Source organism: Falco punctatus, assembly GCF_963210335.1.
Source record: "Falco punctatus genome assembly, chromosome: 7".
NCBI lineage: Eukaryota > Metazoa > Chordata > Aves > Falconiformes > Falconidae > Falco > Falco punctatus.
In genome coordinates, this window is record NC_137587.1 from 40174558 (window position 1) to 40188829 (window position 14272).

The following is a 14272-nucleotide window of genomic DNA, read 5'->3' on the forward strand; positions in this document are numbered from 1 at the left end:
TGTATGCAAAGAATTTTCTGCCTTTATTGTGTTCATAATATGGTTGTGCAGCTCAGCAAAGTCTATGTCCCATTCCCTAAATTAGTAGGTTGTATGCTCTCTTTCTAAGGACAACAAATTGAATTAAACTCTTTAGGGAGCTGTATCTCTGGAGAATTCTCATTAGGGATTTAATTTGAAATACTTATTTTTTGCAGCAAATAGTTCTCAATACTTTTATTGAAAGTTGAAAAGCGAAGCTACATTCTGGAGACAGAAATTCATCTGTAGATAGTGACAGGGTAATTTGAGTACAATTCTGAAAACCAAGCCTTTTTTTATAAATTAAAAGAAAAAAAAGTCTGGTTCAAACACTTGATAGAGGAGCCCTCTTAGGCAGAATTCCTGGTCTTGGTTATGCTGGTTAGCTTAGATGATGTCTACCCCACTTTAAAATCTCCAGAACAGATCAAGTCTGATAAGGAGCAGCTGAAGCAACTGCGGTTGTTTAGACTGGAGGAAAGGAAGCTCAGGTATGACCTTATCAGACTCTACAGCTACCTGAAAGGAGGTTGTAATGAGGTGGGGGTCTCTTCTCCCAAGTAAGAAGGGACAGGACAAGAGGAAACTGCCTCAAGTTGCACCACGGAACTATTAGATTGGGTATCGAGAAAGATTTCTTCACCAAAAGGGCTGTGAAGCATTGGAACAGGCTGCCCAGGGAAGTGGCTGAGTCACCATCCCTGGATGTAGTTAAAATCCATGTAGATGATGTGCTCAGGGACGAGGTTTAGCGGTGGGCTTGACAGTGCTGGGTTAACAGTTGGACTCAATCTTAAGGGTCTTTTCCAACTTAAACAACTCCATGATTCTACCAGGCACTGCGGCCCAGTGTCAGTAACTGGTCAAGAACCGATTGCAACTAGAAAACCAAGGAGAGAAAAAAAAAAAACAAAAACAAAAAAAAAAACAACCACAAACCAATAGTCTATATACAAGGTAGGAGAAAACCCACAATTTCTAGGATTATGCAGTCATGGGGTTTAATACCAGTGCTGTGTAGCCACCACAGACATATCCTTTGCAATGGATTTGCCTGTGCGCTACTAATCCAGAACTGGCCTCTTGAGCAGCTGGCAGTAAAAAGAAAGTGCCAAGTCATCTATTTCCACATTTGGGGATGATAAAAAGCACTTGAAAATGCTCAGCACTTCTGCAGTAATTATAACACACACAGTACTTGTTTTGGGAAAGTATAATGTATTCTGGTGAGCTGAATCACATCAAAGAGGAAGCTTTCAGACACTTCAAGGAGCAGAATATGAAGACATATGTAGAAAGATATAATTATCACCACAGTCACAAGTCCCTTTTAGGCAGGGATCATAGGAAGGAGAAGCAGATGAGTGAAGCAAAATGGACATACAGCTGGGGCTGTAAGTTGGCGCAGTGCAAGTTCTCATTATCTGGATACGGTGCAAGCTGGGCTGGTACTGCAGCAGCGCTGCTCACTTCGCCTGATTTTTCTACCTGAGGATGAGCTACAGCTGTTCAAAAAAATCCAATCTTTCTCTTGGGACAGCATTCGACAGCTGTCTGCTTCCTCTAAAGGGCTCAAACTGATCAGCAGCTCCAACACAATTAATCACAGCCTTTTCAAAGGTCTCCCTGCAAATCCCCATTTCCTTCCCCCAATCTTCATTTTGCTGCACCTGCCATTTCTGTATCTGTGCATGTCTGTCTGAAAGATGCCTCCACCCTACTACCTAATGCAAGTGAGTGCATACCAGAAAAAGTCACATCTGCAATTTGCCTCTGTCTATAGCCCCAGGCTGGCCCACAGCAAGGGCAAGGTGGCTGAAACCAGTAGAAACATCAAAGGAATTCAGCTAATGGTAGCTGCTGGCTAAGCCAGATTTGGGAAGTTTGGCCAAGTCTTCCTTGTTTAATTGGCAACCAAACTGGGGATTTATTTAATCAGTTCAGCCTCGTCATCCAACAACTGGTCAGGAATCTTAGGTGAAGTGACTCACAGCACGTCACAGACACAAGTTGGCATTACAAGAAACATGACTTTCAGTTTTGGCAAAATATAGGAAATAGGAGGATATGGCCTCATTTGGAGGTAGAAGAAAGGAAAAAAAAATAATCTGGTGCACCTGGAAAGAAGTAACACAATACTAAAATGTACTTGAAAGCCTCCCTTGATAACTTTTTTGCATTTTGACTTTCAGTCATTGCTGGACACGCACAAGTCCCCTTGGCTCTGTCTAGCATGGAAATAAGCAAATCCATAACAGCAGAGCCAGCAAAGACTGGCTCTTAAGGACTTCCCACTCCACAATGGCTTCTAGCATCAGTTCTGTGACTTCCAACACTAATTACTTACGGAATTTATAGGACCTTAATATTAATTGTTATTACAATAAGTATAATTTGTAAGATCAAATAATTCCAAGATCTGCATCTAGCTTGCTTCAAATGCACCAATGGGTTCAAAAGTTACTGAGTAAGAAGAATTTGAACCACAGCAACACAAGCTCAACTGCCTCACAAGAGATCATGCTAAAATACAGCAAGGAAATAAAATCTTACAGCAGTTTTCATACACCTGAAGCCAGGATTTATTGAAAGCACTGTGCAGTTTCTCAGATGCATTTTCTCTGCCATGTTTCATGTTTTCTCTGCCATGTTATTTTCAGTGAAGAAGAACTGAAGTAATTCGCTGAACAGCGAGGCTGGCACCTTTATCTTGTTAGTTAACCACAGAAGTCCCTCGCCTAGGAGGCTGCAAGCATGCAAGTACTAAAAATATGCAACTGAGATGGGGCAGTGTCATCTTATTTGAATAAGAAGGGGAAAGCGAGCACAGAATAGCTACTTGCATACTTCCATAGACAAAAAGCTCAACCCACTCTCAGCCTCTTTACCCAGATACTCAAGTTGGGTTTTTAGGGTTTTTATTCAAGGATTTATTTATTTATTTATTGCCATAAAATTTCAGCCATAGAGAAGATGAGATAGCAATGGCACTGTCCCAGGCTCAGTGCAGCAAAGAAATGTGTTGCTACCTCCTGCCCAACCCCTGCTCCACTGTTTCCAAAGGATTTACAGCAAGGCAGTGTGTGACCAGCTCCAAGATGAATCAATCCTCCCACCCTTACTTAATGGCTCTTCAAAGAGCAGGAAGACAAATCCTGCTCCCCAGACTACTGACAAACTCTTCATTAAAATTTTGCAGCTTTCATTTTTCTGGAAGCCTGAGATACTAATGTAACATGTTTGTGAGACCACCTACTTGACTTGTGCAGTTAAGAGGTGTATTTTGTACTGTGGCTATTAGGAAAGATGTCTCCAGCCTGCTACCTGTCCCTGCTCTTCCTTCTGTAGTGGTCCTGGTTTTGCCTCCAGTCACCCAGTCTCAGCCTCTCCCCTGCATAGCTCACACTGTTTAAAATTGCTAGTCTGGAAACATGAAAGAAATAAAAAGAATATTCAGGGTGCTTTTCCCCCCACTCTGTGTTTGCCTTCTGCCAGTTTAGTGAGATAAATCAGCACAGCACTGAGTAAGACTCACCCTTGCAGTGTTTCAGTGCTACAGGCTGATAATACAGCAAAAGTAATCTCTGACTCAGGATTTTTAAAATTTTGTTTTTTCCACAAGAACCTGCTGAGGATGACAACTGTCCCTTTAGGCCCAGATGTTGTGCCTCAGACTCTTTAAGCACCACGTGGACAAGAAGCTGGACCCCTCCAAATCCCTTAAAGTTTGCCTGGAGACCACACTATCTATTCTATCCCCTGTCATTCAAAAGCCTCTCTGTCCTCATCAAACACAGGCACTGCAAAGCTTGGCCAGGCTGGTAACATATGCAGCATGACATTCCTCACCCTTCTCCACCTTCCACTAGAGCCAGATACTCCTGTCTGTCACACATTTGAAATCTCATGTGTTTGTCAGTGATGTCTCACCTGGACTCAAAACCCCTGTTGGTCATGTTCACCAGCCCTCTGAACTGGTGAATCCCTTACTACTCGTAGACAGTGGTGCCAAAAAGTGAACCTGATACACCTCAAAACCCTCACAGCACTGCCAGTGTAAAGGATTACACCACATGGCTGACACCCCATGCTCTGCTGCGCAGACAAGAGCATCACAGCTTTGCTCACCACAGCCATGAACCACATAGATCACTGCACATCACCGATACCTCTGGTAACTCTCAGATCTTTCAGAACCCACAGACAGACCAGCCCCTTACTAATCCCCGAGAGCTGTACGTACTTAAAAAGCTTTCTACCACGTAGGTGTGTCAGCTTAACCTAGTGGGAGGTGTCTGTAAGAGGGAGACATGGACAGGGAAGGAGTTCAGTCAGCCAGTAGTCAGACAGACAGGGCAGGCTGTTAGCAGTGTCCAAGCTCTTACCTTGGATGATGCTGCCTTCTCCAGCCTGCTACTAAACTGCTTTGCCAAACGCTCACGGGAAAGCACAAAGACTGAGAAATAGGTCTTTTTAAAACCTGCTACACAAGATGAACAGGGAGCAGCTGCCTGTAAGGTAACAGGGAGCTCTCAACCTTGTGCCTGGAAATGCATTAGGATATTACACAAGCAAGACCACAACATCCATGGGACTGCCATACTGACTGTCGCATTTGAAAGTGTGTTCTCTTCCTTTGTGCCCCAGTTGTAATGCAGGAAGACTGCATGGTCACAGGAGAAACCGCAGGGATGGGACTGGCTGGGGCAAGGATGCTGAAACAGGCTGAGACTATGTCGGGAGGCCTGAAGACAGAGTCTTATTCTGAATGGTGGCACATAGAGACCAGAACTGGGATAAACATGAGGCTGATCCTGTGATCACCAACACACTGGGCCTGCCTGTATTTACTGGGGGTAAAAACACCCAGAAGGGGAAGGAAAGCAGAGAGTGATGACCTTCAGCTATGCTGAAACTCCTTTATCAAACCACCCAAACATTGAATTTCATATGATTACATGCTAGCACAACCTCAAAGAGGGACAGAAAGTACAAGTGATTATTTTTTCCTGCATGAATTCTTACATTTCAGTCATAGCAGGCTCCACGAGCAGAAGAAAGGTGTTAAGAGACAAGTTTGAATCCCTGCCCTGCCCCAGACTGCCTGGGTAACCTTGGGCAAATTACTTCATCCATCTGAAGTGCAATTCCTCATCTGTAAGGTCGGGACGACAGAGCTTGCTCCATGGCATATCCTCAGAACATCCCAGAAGGACAATGAGTCACTGAAGTAGCAGAGGCGAGTTTTGATAGATGGTATCTCCACAGCATCAAAACAGCCACAATGATTACTGGTATCATCACACTCCTAAGATAAACAGGGACCTAATCAGACGACAAGAGAAATGACCACTTCAATGCAAGCCAACGCTTCTAGGAGGAAAAGCAAATCAGGATTTTTCACTTCTCACCTCAGCCATCCATCAACAAGTCAGTCTTCTAACTGGGAAGCAGCAGAAGCAACTGCTTTTGACCTGATGCCATAAATTGGCTATCAAATCAACCAAACAACAATACTCCCTTCCAAAGCAGAAAATTTCTCAGCATTTCTTTGCCTCATACTTGTAACAGCTTAGTCATCAAAACAGACAGGCCTCGGGTAAAGTCATGTACTTCATTAGCATTACAGGACCAGCTGGATGACTGACAGAAGGAGCTGCTCAGTGCCATTTTTGGGTCTGTCACCAGCGGAGACACTGTCCCTCTGTGGAGCCACTAGCCCAGTACCCCCCAGCCCCAGATGCCAGTGAGGTCCAAGGAACATATTTCTCAAAGACACATATCTGGAGCCAGTCCAGACCAGCTGGAGTACCTGCTTTTGTATTTGCATCACTTCACAGGATCTTTCCACTGACGACTTCTCTGCAGAGATGCACACAATTAAAAGAACTCAAGCTTATGTCTGTGGTTCTGCCTATCTTACTTTGGCTCTCTGATTATCATTGAAATAATCACAACTCTGCTCTCAGTGAAGTCATCCGCAGGCTCAGAATAAACTACAGGTTTAAGACCTTTGCTGTACTGAGCCCTAAATAATGGAGATGGGAAGGAAACAGAGCCCACAGCTACTATATAGCACTGTGAAAAGCTAAGTGAGACTTTGCATGAACAACTCAGACAAGACAGAGAATCCAAACATAACCACCTTGACACATTCTTATTAAATCATAAAAAAAAAACCACTGCAGAGTATGACAATGCTGTAGCATTACAGGCAAGGACACAAGAGGAAGAGTACTGTAAGCATGGCACACCAACCTCCCCAATCAGCTTCCATCTAAACAATAAGTGTCATAAAAGCCCCCTGGAGGAGACCCTCTATGCTCATTAAGAAGCAAGAACTGAACAAGTGAAAGAAGCCAGATGTTTGCCAGTCTTGGGTCATGGTCCTGTCGATATGTTTATCAACCCAGGGGAGGGAGAAGTTGCTCATTTTAGTGTCTCTTTTTGACCATATCCTGGATGACAAAGTTACAAGTTGAAAGACATGAGTACTGCCACGTTTTAGCTCTCAAAGAAAGGCAGAACTGAAGCACCTTTTCCTGCCTTCATGTTTCAAGAGCTTCCAAGATATTTTCACCCCATACAATTCCCACTTCCCCATCCACCACTGACCAGTAGCTGGTCCACTCCTCCAACACAAAGCACATCATCCTTGAGAGTCCTGAGGCACTTCAGATTTGAGGATTGCTCACTGGTGTCTTACATTTCTGCAGTGAAGCAGATCAAGCACATGTAGCCGGCCACAATAACGGTGGCTTTCAGATACAAAGCAGAGAAGGATTTACACAGATGAACCTACAACAAGGCCTTTGAGCAGGCAGGCTGTAAATATCTAGCAAGGAATATTATATGAAACAAGGACTTCAGAGCAAGCATCAGCATTCACGAGGGACATCTCTTTATCAGATCCTCTGGTGAAACGACTTTGCACTTTTGACCAGAAGTCAGGATGCCTTTTAAGGCTACAGCATTTCCAATGAATGCTTTCATCAGGGTTTGGAAAGTAGTACTGGGCCAGAATTTCAATAGGAGTTCAAAGCCAGCCTAGCAGTGATTTGCCCAGCTTGAACATCAAAAGAACAGTGAAGACAGCTGGCTCCTGTCTCTGAAGACACCTTACTGAGCTATGCCCTGGCATCACCTGGGCCAAGGCTGCTGTGTACAAACCACCCCAGCATGTATAAAGAAGGCATCTCAGTGAACAGGCATGTGGCTCAGTTTGTCCAAACAGATGAGAATAAGGAAAAATGGAAATAAATTCTAAAGGGGAACACCCCCATCCCTCCCCTGCAAAAAAACCTAAACCCCAGAAATTTCTTCCCAGCTAGCAAAACATATATCCAAAAGACTGTAACATCAGTTCCTCAATGAGGCACTTGCAACAATAAACTCAAAACACACGATCCCCTGAGGAAAGAGGCTACAAGAACACAGAGCATTAATAGCAAGCATACACATTAGATGCAATTCAATGTAGACTGCATTGTGTTTAAGTAAAAGGAGGTAGTTTTTATTTTCAACTATGCAGGATTTTATTATTATTTTTGCTTTTTATTAGCAGCATGGGACCAATGAGAAACAAACTCCTGTTTTGATGTAAGCCTTGCATGTTGCAGGGGACACCAGCACAAAGGCAAGAAGCCAAGTGACTGCCATGGGGCCAAGAGCTAATGGAGATGTCTTGAGCCTTTCCCCATTAGATCTACAAGGGGGAAGCTAATTAACTGAGGATTGACTGTGGTCCAGGGCACAGAGCAGTGGCTGGGGATTCAGCTGCCCTCAGGCTCTGCTGCTGGCTAGCCTGCACAGGGGAGACAAAGCCTTTCAGGTCCTTGTGTCTCCCCATCCCTTCCCACCCAGTGCAGGGGCTGAGGAGTTCCCCTCTTTCCTACAGGAAGAGTTGAAGCCATGTCCCCAGTCTCCGTAATAGCAGAGAATTAGGCAAATACAATTATAAAGCATCAAACCCCAAATGTAGGGAAAGCCTAGCCAGAAAAACACCTTATTCCAGCCCCATCGCTTAAAAACCCACAGCACTGGAGCACAGTTATGAAGCATTTAAAAGAAAACACACCCTGGCAGGTTACAATCGGGAACTAGAAACCTCGTCTCCATAGGTAATTTTTTTATGAAGTTATGAGCAGGCAGAACCATGACTTTGAATGAAAGAGCCAACTCAGCTTCCACTGGAGCTCCAGTACTGCCACACTTGCATAAATTTTAATAAAACAGCAATACAAATGTAGTCTTTTTACCCCTTGCAATGTTGCTGTATATAGAATGAGACTTGCAGGTCTTTAAATAACAGTCTATTCAAGCATTATAATGAGCTATTTTGCCCACGTAAGTAGGTACTTTATTCCAGCAACCTGACAGCTATTCAGAGCTGCCTTTCCCTACTCTGAGCCATAAAGGCACTCCACGTAGTGACAAACTGATTTGTCAGGTCTACTGCTACAACAATTTTTGGGGGCCTGTTAGTTTGTGCCCTCATCACCAAACAACTCAAAGAGCATAAATATATGTTTGTTTTGTTTTTTTTTTTTTAAAGTAACAGCCTTTTCCTTGTCTGTCACAGCACTGATTTAAATTGAAATCAATGCAAGAGATCCAAGATAGTGTAAATATAAGGTGTTCCTTGCAGGTGCTGATGCACCATCCTGCAAACCAACCCCTAAACAGCAGGGGAGACTAAGTAAAATCTTCTTCCTTTGAGGTAGCAATTACCATGGCATTCCTTGCACACTGCTTTGATGAATCCAGTCGAAGCCACTTTCAGGCACACAAGGCTGGACTGGAAGGATTGACTGATGGGAGCAATTGTCACATTCCTTCATATGTGCACATGGTGAATTCAGGTACAGACCAGAGTCACAGAGACTCTACAAAAGATCCTCCACCGTCTGCCACAGTTGTAAGCAAGGTCTATACTACACAATGCATCTTTATAAACCTATTTAATTTTATTACCCTTAAATTATGGCCCAACCACACTAATTTCACAGTTAAGGTAGGAACTAACATTACCATTTGTAATACATACTTATTTCTGACTTGCCCCAAAAGGCTGCTTTCTTCATTAATTTCCACTGCGTGCCTTTAACACAGCTTGCAAAGCCTACCATAAATGAGGCAAATAAAAAAATAAAATCAGCAAAATAAATGTGAGATTCCCTTTTGCACAAACATGCTACCCTCTGAGTGCTGTACCTCAAAGAGGTCAGCCTAGAAAACCTGGAGACCCCTTTTTTATAACTCCTATGTGATGGCCAGTATTTGAGAATTTAAAGTCTTGGGGGTTAAAGGAAGAAAATAGTAGTTTCCAGACAAAAGCATCAGCTGGTTTTGCTTCCTGCTGACATACTTCATCTGTGGGATTTACATGTTAGATGACTGCAGTAAAATGGTGCCAAGTGACACAAAGTAAGTTGGCATCACCCCCAGGGGGAATCTGCCAAAAACAGAGTAAAGGAAAGGAGAAGAGAGCATCACTGAGCAGAACATGGATAACCTCTCCCCCTCATATCTGGCACACCAGTGATTTCCACGCAGAATAGGAAAGTAAGACACTTTACATATAGGTGCAGGGGTTTTATATTCTATCTCATTTTTCTCAGCATCCCTTGGGCTCCTTGTAGTACCAGCATCGACTGCAACAGAAACAGGAAAAAAGCTCCTGACTTTATCCCAACACATGGAAGGAAGGGAAAGTGATGCAAATGCAAACAACACACTGTGTGGTTGGGGGGGGGGAGGGCACGACAGACAGGACAGAGACAGAACAAACAATATTAGGAAAGGAAACTCCTCAGACAGGACACTGAAGTTAATCAAGCAACACTGCAACAGGAGTCCATCAGCAGGAAAAGGGACAGGACCTTCTAGTTACAAAAGTCACTTGGATCAACCGCTGCCCAGGGCAGACAAAGAATGCACCCATCTTGAACATCCCTATGGCAAAATGCAGCGCTCACAACTTCACTTTCTGTAAAGCAGCAGATTGATTTCAGGACAGAACTGGCTTTTGTGCCGACATCACAAATCCACTTCAGAGACCTGAAGTGGAACAGCTTGTTCTCCTGTCCACATTTTTCACAACTGTGCAGCCGCCCCAGAAGCTGTCAAGCTGTCTTGTGCCTAGCACAGGCCTTCTGGAGGACAGCAGGAGCCATGCTGTTTTCACCTGAACAGCTGCAAACCTGAAGAAGGGTTGAAACAGAAGGGGTAGTTGTGGCCTTGCCTCCTGCTCACTTCTACCTCATGCTTCATGCCATAAAGCCAGGAGCATTCAGACACCCCTCTCTAACTTCTTTATACCTCTGAAACAAGGAGTCCTTCAAGCAGGTGAATCAGCTCCATGGATTTTAGGGAAAACTACCAATGTTTAGTAGTGGCATAGTACTTGATGCTGCCAATGTATTCTGCTCCAACATACATAAACATGCATAGAAATGCAGTTGGGTCTCAGTTTATCCTCTCTTGGTCCAGGACACAACCAAACAGAGGTTTGTCTAGACTGATATGGAAGAGTCAGAGATCCATCTCTGCACCTCCGAACACTGACCCATCCTTCTTGAAGTGTAACCTAAATATCTCGTCATAGTCTCAACCCAAATACTTCTTGTCCATGCCTTCAAGGAAGATGGAGAACAGTTCATTCCCTTGCTTTTACTGTTTTGAAGACTGATGCTATACATCACCTCAGTCCTCTGTCCTGTATTGAACAAGCCTGTGTTGTCAGTATTTGAGGACATATCATATACTTGATTTAGCTGCAGAGGTCATCACCCATCTTCTTTCAGAAAGGCACTGCAGTGACCTTAACGGGACACAAAATTGTTATACTGGATCTAGTCGACTGGCCCAGACAGTTTAAATTTTACTCTCCAACAGCTAGGATGTGATTCTCATTTGCTGAACAAGCAATAGATCACAGCTTTTCCTGAAGACAAGCCTTGCCAAAGGACAAGGCAGGTATGCCCCATCTCCTCCACATTACTACACTTTCCCACAACAAAACACCCAATAGAAAGATTCCTTCTGATTTTAGGCCCAACGTAAGCACCAAGTTTATTCCCATAAACTTGCAGAGTGTCTTGGAGCAGCATACACCTTTATGATAAAGCTCCTCCCTTCCCCCTACAAGCTGTGCAGGTGATGACTGCATGGCACAGAACATGTGGTTCAGCAGGCTACTGCAGGGGGGGGCTGCAAACTAGGACCATGCCCGGCAATCAGCTGAGGGGAATTTGCTTGAGCTTGTCTAGACAACAATTAACATGATGAGGCATGTTAGGAAAGATAACACCTTGCTGTTAATTGATGGCAGTTAACCACCAATCAGGGATTGCCTAAGTATGCAGTGCTTAGCTCCAAGAACCAATCTTTTTAAAACGCGCAGCTTCTGAAAGTGTATAAAAACTCGTGCTTCTGTATAATAAATTGACATTTGCTTGCATCAAGCTGCGTCCCGTCTCTTCACTCGCTGCAGGCTACGACTTACAGCTATGTTTTTCCTCTGAACACAAGCCATCTGCATGTACAGGTCACACGCTTATCACTTCATCACCCTTCCCTACCCACAGCCCAGGTCTCTCCTCTCCTCCATAGTCAAGGCTGATGTTAGAGCCTACAGGGCATCCTGCAAGAGCTGCCCAGAACACAGACATTAAGATTTTCATATCAAGCTGGGAGCCTACAACATTTATCACAACAAACAGGAAGAGAGGGGCTGCTCTCTGGGAGCAGGGAACCCATCCTGCACTCCAGCAGCCCAGCAGAGAAGGGACCTCTCTTCCTTAACAGGCTGTTCATCCACTCCAGTAGAAAAGCAGGCTCCTCCTACTCCCACAGGAGAGGGACAACCTTACCCTACAACAGCTATCACCCTAGAGCTGGCAGCACACAGCAGGACTTGGAAGACCAATATCTAAATTACAATGACAGAGTAACTAGGGTTGGAGGGGACCTCCATGTGCTTGTCCAGCCTTCTGCTCAGGTCAGGACTCCACATTACAGTTAGGTCAGGTTGCCCAGGGCCTCACCCAGTCAAGTTCTGAATGTCTCCAAAGATGGAAATTCCCCAGCTGACCCCTATTTCATGTCCTTCTGCTGTGCTGCTCTGAAAAGAGTCTAACTCCATCTTATACATAACACATCTTTTAACTAACTGGAGGCCGTAACGACATGCTGTGCCCCAGCCCACCGACCACCTTGGTGGCCTTCCCTGCATTTTCTCTAGTCTGGCAACCTGTCTCAAACCAGTGGGCAGAAGGTGCAAAACTGTAGTCCAGATGTGGCCTCACCAGTGCTGAGACCAAGGAACTAATCACTTCCCTCAGTTTGCTGATTACACTCTAGCTAACGCAGCCTTCAACACCACAAGAGAACGCACCAACTCACACTCACCACGTTGCTCCCTGGGAACGCCATGCCCTGCCCAGATGAGCTACCTACTGCGTACCCAGCCTACACCAATGCAGCAGGTTGCTCCATCCCAGAGGCAAGATTTTGCATCTGGCCTTACTGAAAATTCCTGCAAAAGACAAGTTTTGAGCCTCACACTTCAGCAGCATATCCCTAGCACTGTGGTACTGGTTATTCCCTCTGATCAGAATTTCTTCTTTGACCTGAAAGTTATTCCTCATTTGTCAGTTCAGATGAAGCATTCCCACAAGAATGCTATCCCTCTAACAAATTGCTGTCTTCTGGCATCTGTCAGCTGGAAAATTCCCAGCTGGGTGTTATGTGATAAAGCCACTGCTCACATCTGAGATCTGTCCCACCTCAGTTGGCTGCTCTTCACACTGTGCTGCTTGTTGCCCAGAATTTATTGATAAAAAAGCATGCCTGATGCGGGTGGGAAAAGGAAGCAGAGTAGCAGCGTTCAGTCAACAATATGGGCACCTCCCAGTGGCAAACCAACACCTCTAAACAGCAATGGATGGGGAACAGTACCAATAACAAAAAAAAAGTGTAATCCTTTGAACTTGGGTGAGGCTGTATAGTCTTTCTCACATTAACACTCAGGCAAAAAAAAAAACCAAAAAACCACGACATCAAAATAAGTTCAGAGTGCACATCAGTAAGTTAAGGTTAAAGTAAAGGACAGTCAAGTTTTAACATTTTTTCACCTAAAAATAGGATGTGATCAATACAAGCAGCTAATCTAAAACATGTTCCTCGGTATCAAGGCAATATTCACTATACACTCATATTCATTACAGTGTCAGATACAAAGCAAGCATAGGAACTTCTGAGTTAATCCAAACCTGTGATGGATATGCAGTTTAGTTTCCATAACCTTAACTCTGCCCTGCCAACCATACCAAACCAAAGCCATATGAGTAGAATGAGGATACTTCAGCAATGACAGCAGAATAAAATAAATTGGGAAGCTGGGTTCAGACAGCCTTAGTTCTGATTCTTCTCCCCCATTTTCTGCCTACCCTAGCATCATATAGTGGGAATATACTTATTCTGCACAGCAACAACAGAAGATGTAATCCTGTGGCTGATGAACTAAGTTTTCCAAACACAGCATTATACCCAAAACTTGCAATTGAAGTATTTCATTCACAAGATCAGCTGAAGAAATCTGAAGTGTTTAGGTGGTTTACAAACCTACACAAAAGATCACAACTGTTTCTAAATCCCCTTGGGCTGACTAAGTATTTAGAAGACTAAGCAGCATGGACACGTGCCAAACCCCTCCCACTGGCAGAGCCCTGGTATTTGGGCAAAACTATCACACAATATTCAGGATTGCTGTAGGTGGAGGATGCACTGGCTCTGCTGACAGGGAACCTTTGGGGAGAATAATTAAGCTCCATTTCACTCCAAGGGGTCAGACACTGCACCGCGCTGTCTTAATCAGGCAGAGTAAATGTAACCCAGCAAGTGCAAAGCTGGGGTGCAAGCTTGACAGCTTGTCCTCTGCCTGATGAAGAGCCTTCATCAGACCGCACCTACTTTTTCAGCAGCCTTTAGCACTTGTGGTATTTCACTGGACTCACTTTGAAGTATGAAAGTTTCCTCTAAAAAGACTGAACAAGCCAAATGAGAGGCAAGATTATTTGCACAACGGATTTAAGTTTACCAAGCCCATCTTCTCTGCAGAGCTGGCATGCAGCTTGCGCACCACAAACAAAGGAGTGATAGAGAGCTGTCCCAAGCAACATCGAGTACCAACAGCAGCAGCAAACAGCCACAGGGGGCCAGACATCACGTGGATATCTGGAGGTTTACA

The 14272-nt window shown here is 44.3% G+C and overlaps 1 protein-coding gene across 2 annotated transcripts in view; it reads right to left on the reverse strand.

Moving 5' to 3' along the window:
• Positions 1 to 14272, reverse strand: part of SLC35F4 (solute carrier family 35 member F4) — a 132210-nt gene that overhangs the window by 85971 nt on the left and 31967 nt on the right. The gene's annotated exons all lie outside the window — the stretch shown is intronic.